This window comes from Meriones unguiculatus, chromosome 16 (genome assembly GCF_030254825.1).
Source record: "Meriones unguiculatus strain TT.TT164.6M chromosome 16, Bangor_MerUng_6.1, whole genome shotgun sequence".
NCBI lineage: Eukaryota > Metazoa > Chordata > Mammalia > Rodentia > Muridae > Meriones > Meriones unguiculatus.
In genome coordinates, this window is record NC_083363.1 from 30,725,915 (window position 1) to 30,735,142 (window position 9,228).

Below are 9,228 nucleotides of genomic sequence, written 5' to 3' on the forward strand. Positions count from 1 at the left end.
CTGTCCTTTCCTCTCTATGCTGTTTTTTCTTTCTTATTTAGTGTTAGGTTGTTGAAAGGGTGGAAGAAAAGGGGGGTGGGTGGAAAAGTGTGGGAAAAGAACCCACAAAGTAGTAAAAGGTCAACTACAGTTGTCTTCTGTGCTAGTAAGTTCAAGGCTATTCCCCACTTTCTTCTGTCAGGTTCAGTGTGTCTGGTTTTATGTTGAGGTCTTTGATCCACTTGGACTTGAGTTTTGTGCAGGCAATAAGTATAGGCTACTTGCATTCTTTTACATTCAGCCGTCCAGTTTGTTGGAGATGCTGTCATTTTTTTTCAGTGTGTATTTCTGACTTCTTTATCAAAACTCAGGTGTTGATAGGTGCGTGGATCTATATCTTCAATTTAATTGATCACCATGTCTACTTTTGTGACAATGCCACACGGCTTTTATTACTGTAGCTCTCTAGCACAGCTTGAAATTGGGATGGTGAGACTTTCACCAGTTTTTTCGTTGTGAGGATTGTTTTCGAGATCCTGGAGTGTTTGTTTGGGAGTCAGAGCCCTGTACTGCTCACGTCTGCTGGCTCAGCTGGCTGTGTCCCAGGTGGGCCAGGCCAATGGGAGGGAGTAGATGGAGAGAATTACAAGGGGAATGCTGCACAGGCCTCCACCTTCTTACAGTTTTCATTTTCAAAATTCCCTCAGTTCGAATTTTCTTTACTCATTCTATTTCCCATTTCAGGTCTTGTAGAGTTTTATTCGTTTCTGTAACCTATTGGTGTTTTTCTAAATCTCTTCAAGGAATTTCCCCATTTCCTTGCACTGTTTGTGTTTCACTGGATTTCTTTAAGGCAATGGCTCTCAGCCTTTCTAATGCAGTGACCCTTTAATAGGTTCCTCCTATTGTGGTGATCCCAACCATAAAATTATTATTATTATTATTATTAAATATTATTGTTATTTTTTTTGTTTTGTTTTTGAGATATCCTTTTTAGCTGGAACTAGCTCTGTAGACCAGGCTGGCTCAAACTTACAGAGATCGGCCTGCCTCCGAAGTGGTGGAATTAAAGGCATGTGCTACCACCACCCCCTGGCTATAAAATTATTTTTGTTCTCCTTCATAACTGTAACTTTGCCACTGTTATGAATCATAATGTAAACATTATTGGAGATAGAAGTTTGCCAAAAAGGTTGTGACCCATAGGTTGAAAAATGCTGCTTTAAGGGATTTATTAATTTCCTTTTAAAGGACCTCTATCATTTTCACACAGGAGGTTTTGGGGGTTCTTTCTTGTGATTCAGCTATGTTGAGATATTCAGGGCCCGCTGTGGTAGGGTCGCTGGGCTCTGGTGGAGACATATTGTCCTGGCTGTTACTGGTTGTGTTTTCATGCTGGTGTCTAGGCATCTGGGAGTGGGGTGGTTATAAATCTAGGTGGTGACTTCTGATTTGTTTATGCTGGGTGGCATTTTGTTCCTTGGTTTCTGTTTCCCCTATAGATTTTTGGATAATGTGATGCTTGTGAGTTGCCTGCTAAGAAATTTTCTTTGGTGTGGCCACTGAAAAGGTTCACAGGAGGGAGCAGAGCAGAGAGTACAGCCAGGATCTTAGTTTGTCTCCTCAGAATGCGGGAGTCAGCGGTGAGAGGTCACCCCAGAAGGTCCGCTATAGAGCTGGGGATGAGACGGGTGGGGGCTTAGTTCAAGAGCAGCAGTTCTCAACCTGTGGGTGGATCCATCCCAAAGGGGTCACGTATCAGACATCCTGCATATCATATGCTTACGTTACAATTCATAACAGTAGCAAAGTTACAGTTATGGAGTATCTGTAAATAAAAATAATGTTATGGTTGGGGTCACTACAGCCTGAGAAATTGTATTAAAGGGCTGCAGCAGTAGGAAGGTTGAGAGCTACTGAGGTAGAGGAGCAGCAGCAGAAGAAGGAATGACCTACAGGGAGCTTACCTGCTTCCTGGCAAGACTTGTCTGTGGGTTAGCAAGGTGTGTCTGCTGGAGTTGGGGGCTGGGGTACAACCACAAGGAGGGAGGTTAGAAGGGGGTGGTCTGTGGGATCCACAGGCGATGTGGGCCTTGGGGAAGGATGGTTGCAGCTGGTGTTCTGCTGCAGAGCCGGGAACGAGACTGGAAGATTGGATCTGGAGGGGCAGAGGGGGAAAGAGGCAACCTACCTCTTCAATCCGAGACTATTAAAGGCCGCTAGCTGCTGGGGTAGGTAAGCCAGGCTGTAAAGCTCCCATCGGCCTCATGGTGGCATTAACATTTCATGAGTCAATCAACGATCTCCACTTGCCAGATTTCTTTTTTATTACAAAAACTGGAGAACTCCAGGGAGAAAAAGATTGTGTTGATGAAAGTCTTTTTGCCAGATATTAATCAGAATGTGGGTAGCATATGGCTACAGGATAGCTATTCTACCTGGACCTATACATTGTAATTTTGCAGCACTTTTTTTTTTTTAATCATTAGAGATCTTAGTTCCCAATCCTATCAGGACTGAATTTACCTCCATAACTGACTATTAAGGTGGCCATTTTTCTATAGTTCTAATAGAGACATCAGCTCCAGAATCAATCAACTCTATGAAAGTTTTTCCTCATATTTTTAAATCCAATGGTTTCTTGCTCTCCTTCACCAAGGTCTTTAAAGCTACATTTTAATCTGTACCACCAAATCCTCCCTCACAAAGCACATCTTTTTTTTTTTTTTGTTGTTGTTGTTTGTTTTTTTTTTTCATGAGGGGCCTCCATAAGGCAACCATGATAACTGCATTTTTCCTTCTTACTTTAAGTTGCCAGTCAATGTGCACTGTGATCATGACTGAAATTTTTCCGTGTAATCCTCATCAGTGACTCTCGTATGAACTATGATCCCCTTTCGTGGATAAACAGTTGTGATGCAATGAAAGTCCAAGTGTTGCAGGTCTCCAGGATCCTGTGTGTAGCATATCTTTAGGGTAAGGAATAACAACAAGAGCTACTTTAAGGAAAGAAAAATAGATTACAATCTAAGGATGGCACAAATGTTATTGTTTTTGGATTTAAGCCCTCTGCTTCTGAACATTCATTTGCTGTAAAGACCATTTATGGTGTTTCTTTAAGTGGCCAGGCCGGCAGCAATGGAAACCCTTTGCCCACATCTGTCTTTGAACAGCATTGGTTTCTGTAGCAGCTAATTTTGCCCTGTTTTTGTAGGTCCTCACTTTCTACATAACCTTATAAAGTCCATAACATTTCCCATCTCTCTCTCTCTAAGGCCCGATTAATCCTGACTAATTTTCATTGTCGCTATCAAAAGCCATCTGTTTTAGTAATAACTCTTGAGTTTGTTCCCTTTATTTGTTTTCAGTAGTATCTGTGAGTCTCCCTAAGAAACTAGCATAAGGCTCAGAGGGAGCTTGTATAATTGTTCATTAGTCATCTCTTCTACATAATTAATAATCTTCTTAATTTCCTTAAATATTTTAAAGTGACCCCAAACTGAATGGTGGTCTCTTCCCCTCTTTTATGACTTTTCAATATTCTGACTCTCTCCCATACTTCTTTATCTGGAGTTTCTTCTTCTGGAAACCAGCCATTATAATAATAAACTTGCAGGCAATCTAGTACTGTGGTTTCGATGCTTGTACTCCTTCTTTCTTGAAAAATGATGTACAAGATCAACATAAGGCAAAAGTCTTTCCTGGTTTCTGCCCCATTATTCTTACTCACCTCCTTCTGTGAGGGTCCCACTCTCTTATATATTTTTAAAGTTTATTTATTACGTATACAATATTCTGTCTGCATGTACAGCTGCACGCCAGAAGAGGGCACCAGATCTCATTATAGATGGTTGGGAGCCACCATGGGGTTGCTGGGAATTGAACAGAATACAGGACCTCTGAAGAACAGCCAGTGCTCTTAACCTCTGAACCATCTCTGCATCCTCCCACTCTCTTAACTTGTAGCCAACTTCAGGTCCCCGATTTGTGGTGGCACTTGTCACTAGAAGAGGTGGGACCCGGGAGAATGGAGCTTAAAAATGAGGTAAACTCTGATGCAATCACCAACTTTATTTAGAGCATCAGACAGTTTATATTCTGAGCGTTAAGCAAGGTCATCAGAGCAAAGTTCACACGAGTTTGTGATTTAGACATACACAAGGACAGTGCAACTTGGGAAACACTCCGACACCCACTCCCGACACCCACTCCTATTTACTACACCTGGAAGGGGCCTGAAAGCACATTCCAAGAACAAGGTCATCTTTAGAAGGAACAGAGGTCACAAGATCTGTTTTGTTTTCTTGGAGTTTTCTCACTCAGCTCCATTCTTTGAAAGCATTGGACAGGGTACCTAGAAACCACAGTGAGCAGAAACTCCGAGAGGAAGAAAGGAGATGGCCTGTAGTCACTGCTGCTGGCCTGGAAGCCGGAAGGAGAGAGGAGAGAGAGAGAGAGAGAGAGAGAGAGAGAGAGAGAGAGAGAGAGAACAAAAAGGAAAAGTTCTCAGAATCACAGGGCATGGTGGGAGCCTGGCTCAGGACAGAGCTTGCAGCTGACCTCTTAGCTAAGTCAATGCATAACAACTGTCTTGAATGCTGGCGGCCTGAGCATCTTTGGTGTTTTCCAGCTTGACTGATGTCAGGTCTTAGTTGCAAAGCTTCCAAGAGGTATAAGCTTATCCCCAAAGGGGCAGGGTACCCTAGGGCCAGGACCAGAGATGCTGAGGCACTACCCAGGATGCTCTAGGGCTAAGACCAGAAGTGAGAAACAGTACTCAAATCAGATGCTATTCTCTATCTGGAGAGAGCAGGAAGAGGTGATGGTCCAGCTACCTTCAAGGAACCTCAGGAAGGCCCCACAGGCCTTGTCAGTGGCAGAACATACAGGCTGGTTCTGCAGGCTCAAGATCTAGCTGAGAGATGGGAGGGGTTGGGGAGTGTAGGGTGGAAGCAGCTTGCTGTTTTCCACAGAGGTGAGCTTTTCAGCCATCATCACGATGCTGTACGGACGAGAGTCTAGTGAGTCGGTAGAAGCACCAGCTTCACAGATTCTTCTCCAGTTGTCCCCAGCATGTCCACTTCTGCCTGAAGGTACCTTCAAGCGTCTGTGCACACGAAGGCTGGGCTCACAGAAAGGGGTCAGACATGTGCTGAGAACAGCCCGGGGCCTCTGGTAACAGCGGAAAACGGAAAGGAGAAAGGAGCCGTGGTGAGGGTAAGAGACCATTTAGGCCTGAGACCTGGACAGGACACCACGTGAGCCTTTGTTTCCTCTGAGGGCTGGAGCTTACCTGCTCTTGTCCTTCAGTCAAGGTGTCTAACTGCAGCCCGGGAGGGCCAGCCACCCTTGGTGTCCCCGCTGCTTCGGCTTCTGGGTGATTTGGGAGAACTCTTCCATGTACTGTGGTGTGGGGGTGGGTAGGTCTTGCTCTGGGACTCAAAACTTGAAGCCAGGGAAGACTGGTTCCCAGCATGCTCTCCTTAAGGGTGTTCATTGTTTCCTCACGACTCCTAAACAAGGAACCGGTCCCGCTAGGGTACAAAGGGCCACCTCAACTCTATTTGGTTGTCACAATTACTCGGGCCTCACAGTAGACCTGGTAAACTGATAAGGTCTGGCTTAAGGATGAGGGAGCTGAGGCACAAGTGAGCAAGTCATGTGCACAAAGTCACACAGCTAGAGCTGGCTGTGATCCCAGGTGGTTGGGGCCCTAAGTCTCAGTGTGGAGCAAGTTCACACTTCTTGAATAGGAAACTGGGGAAACTCCAACTGGAGCCACCGACCTCCAAATATCACTAAAGAGTTCGGTGTGTAGCCCAGGCTGGCCTGGAGCTTAGGCCACATCCTTGTCTACCACCCTGCTTACAGACAGGTCTGTGGTGTGAACACAAAGTCCAGGGACCAGCGCTTCCGAGCTGTGAGCTGCCTTCCCTGCATCTGCTTGGCACTGGGCAAAGAGGGCAGCCTTCTGACTTCCCCTCACAAATCACAACATGGCAGTATAACTCGGTTCAGAGCTCGTCTACTTCCTTCTTTCAACTGCAAGTGAACTGTAGCCTTACCACATTCTCCTGGCCTCCTACCTCTGTGCCCCGGGATGGTTCTAACTGACTTTCATACTACCTCCCAGGCTCCGCTCTTAACCCATCTGCTGCCCATAGTCAGGAGGGGCAGGAAGAGGCTTACCCACTTATTCACACCCCTCCTTCAGAGCATACGACATTTGCCTGGGTACATCTTATTGACCTCGGAGGATGCTATCAACATTGCAAGGATTGATGGGATTCCTTACTAGTATTTTCAGAGCAAAGGCCACGATTGAGTTCTCTACAGTACGTGTTTCATTAGGTTTTTCTGGGCCCTTGGAGGAAGGGAGACGCTCCTGCATTTTGAGGAATCATTGTATAACCTTGAGGATGGAGGGCAGTGAGGAGAGGAGTCCATTAAGTTAATGTACTCCAGCATCCTAGGTACTACGGGTAGGACCTGGTAGTTTGGGGTCTGTTATCCCAAGGCCTGTATGTAGAGTCAGATCTCAAGTGGGAAGAGACACGGATGCAGGCAGATGTGACCTGAGTGACTCTGCTTTGGATTCCAGCAGCCGCCTTCCACATGGGAACCCATGAGGACCCTCGTCTAGGGCCCTGGCTGGCAGGGGCAAGCCTTTGAGAGAGATCCTGCTAAGTTGCAAAGTCCAGTGTCAGGGGTTGAGGACTATTACCGTGGAGGGCATGTGCCCTCCCACCTGTTTTACAGGTTTGAATATCAGTGCAGAGAGAAATGAATTCCTAGGCCCACATAGTCTAAGACAATTGTGTAGTTTTTTTCAGTCTCACTTCCTCATTTCACTGTATCAAATCCACGCCAGCTGAGTATGGGCAATTACCCAGTGAATTCTATGCAAGTATTCCGTGAACTATATCACTGGAATAGTTTGTATCTGGTACACGGGAACGGTAGCATGGGTGGGGAGTGCAGAGGGCAGCTAAAGGACCAGCTGCCCCACCTCCCACTGTGCTCCTCTCACCAAACAAGTCCTTCGGTAGCAGACAAATACAAGCTTGGGGAGTTAAGGATGAACACAGTCCCAGAAACCCCACGGGGGTTCACAGTTCAGGGCTGAGCTCCTAAGGAGCTGCTCACCAAGGTATGGACCCCCTGGGGGTGGCCCTACTCCTTGGGGATCTGAGCCATGCAGAAGTGTTGGGGGTTGGTCTGATGCTTGCATTTTTCTAATTACTGGCCCTCAAGATCTGGTTACTGCCTAGATAAACCTATCCTTGTGTAAACCTGCTTAAGATATTACACTTGATTGGTTGATTAAAGGCCTGAAGCCTGGGCAGGGCAGAATGGGGGAGTCATGGCTAAGGTTCCCCGGCTTTGGGTTCAAGAGAATCACAGGAAACAGAGAGATGGGAAGAGAGGAGGCAGGAGGATGCCACGATGGGTTAGCATGGAGAAGAAACCGCGTGGGCTGGGAGGAAGGACTCCAAAGATGGCGTAGATGGAGAAGACACCAAGAAAAAAAAAATATATATAAGCAAGTATCTTGGGATTATGGATGGAAGGTAGCTCAGATAAGGGTGGTTAAGGCGGATGGCATTGGATGGGGCTGGGGGGTAGATGGTGAGGTTGTTGAGACAGCACAGGTAAAATATCTGCCCAACCCAAGGGAAATAAGGCAATTATAAGATCTAACAGGTGTCTATGTTTTATTAATTGTGATAGCAGGTTAAATAATGCCACCACAGTTACAGGGCTCATAACAGTATACAGCCCAACACCCTTTTTTATTTACAGCAACACAGAAGGGCTTGTATCTGTGCAGAAGCTCCTTCGTGGGCCTGGTTTGCCCTCCAAGTTTGTGCAGCTGCAGCTGCTGCCCAGCGCTCATGAGGATTCCACACATGGCGTCTATGCGCTCCCCCATGGCCTGGAATTTCATTCCGCAGGCATTTGGGTCCTGGTGGGCATCAGTGTTGTCTGCAAACCAATGGCAAAAAGGAATTCTCTTCCTTCATGAGGACAGAGGATGGAGGCCTCCGTGAGGGATGGCATATGAGGCATGGCAAGAAGCCTGTATTTGAACACAGGCAGCTTTGAGGAGGCAGCAGACCATCTCCTGCCTGTGGCCCACCCACAGTGGAGGACATACCCTGCGTATTGGCAGCTTGTTGATTTTGAGGCAGGCCTGGAGGCCCCTATATAGACAAGGGTGACCTTGAACTACTGATTCTGCTTCCCTCCCCTTCTGAGCGCTGAGATGACAAACACTGGCTACCACTGTGCTTAGGGTGTCCTTTGTAGCCCTGGCTTTCCTGGAACTTGCTGTGTTCGAGGCTGGCCTCAAACTTACAGTGACCCACCTCTCTCTGTCTCTCAAGCGCTGGGATTAAAGATGTGTGTCACCAGGCCCAGCTTGAATTTCAAATTGAATCAAAAGTATAAAAAATACATGGGCCAGTAAACTGGTTCATCAGGTAAAGACCCTCGACACTGAGTCTGATGACCCGAGTTTAGTCTCTGGGATCCATACTGTAGAAGTTTTGAAAAAGCTGTTCACAAGTCTGCCATAGCTTGCAGAGGCCACACATATTGGATCCTGCAAAGTTGGAGTCACAAGGGGTTGAGAGTCACTAGATATGGGGACTGAGCCCACGTCTTCTGGAGGAGCAGCTAGTGCTTTTAACCACTAGCTATCTCTTCAGCGTAACAGCTTACTACTTGTTAACTTGTTAGGTGAATGGCTTGCATTTCTCACCGACTAAAGTTTTCACCTCCCTCTCTCTGGATAGTCAACTGGCCAGTCAGCCTCATGGTATCCAGGAGTCTCCTGTTACCTTTGATCTTAAATGATCATTACCTGAAAACTCTGGGGCTGACTTTTCTGTTTGGGTTCCCCCCTTCCAGGCAGCTATTTCCCTTTGCAGAGTGTCCTCATGTCCTTTTGAAGGGTTGGGGTAAGCATCCACAGGTATGATCAATTTGTTCATTTCAGGGCTGGGGATGGAATCCCAGTGCTTTGCCCAAGGCAGGTAAGTGCTCCACCACTGAGCTGCTGCCATCATCACCACCAACACAGTTATCATTATCCTGACTATCGTCGTTAACACCATCATCACCATCATCATCACTGTCATCATTACCCTCAACATCATCATCATCACCGTCACCATCACCATCATCATCTCCCTCACTGTCACCATCACCACCACCACCACCACCACCAAGCCTCAGGCTCCAGCA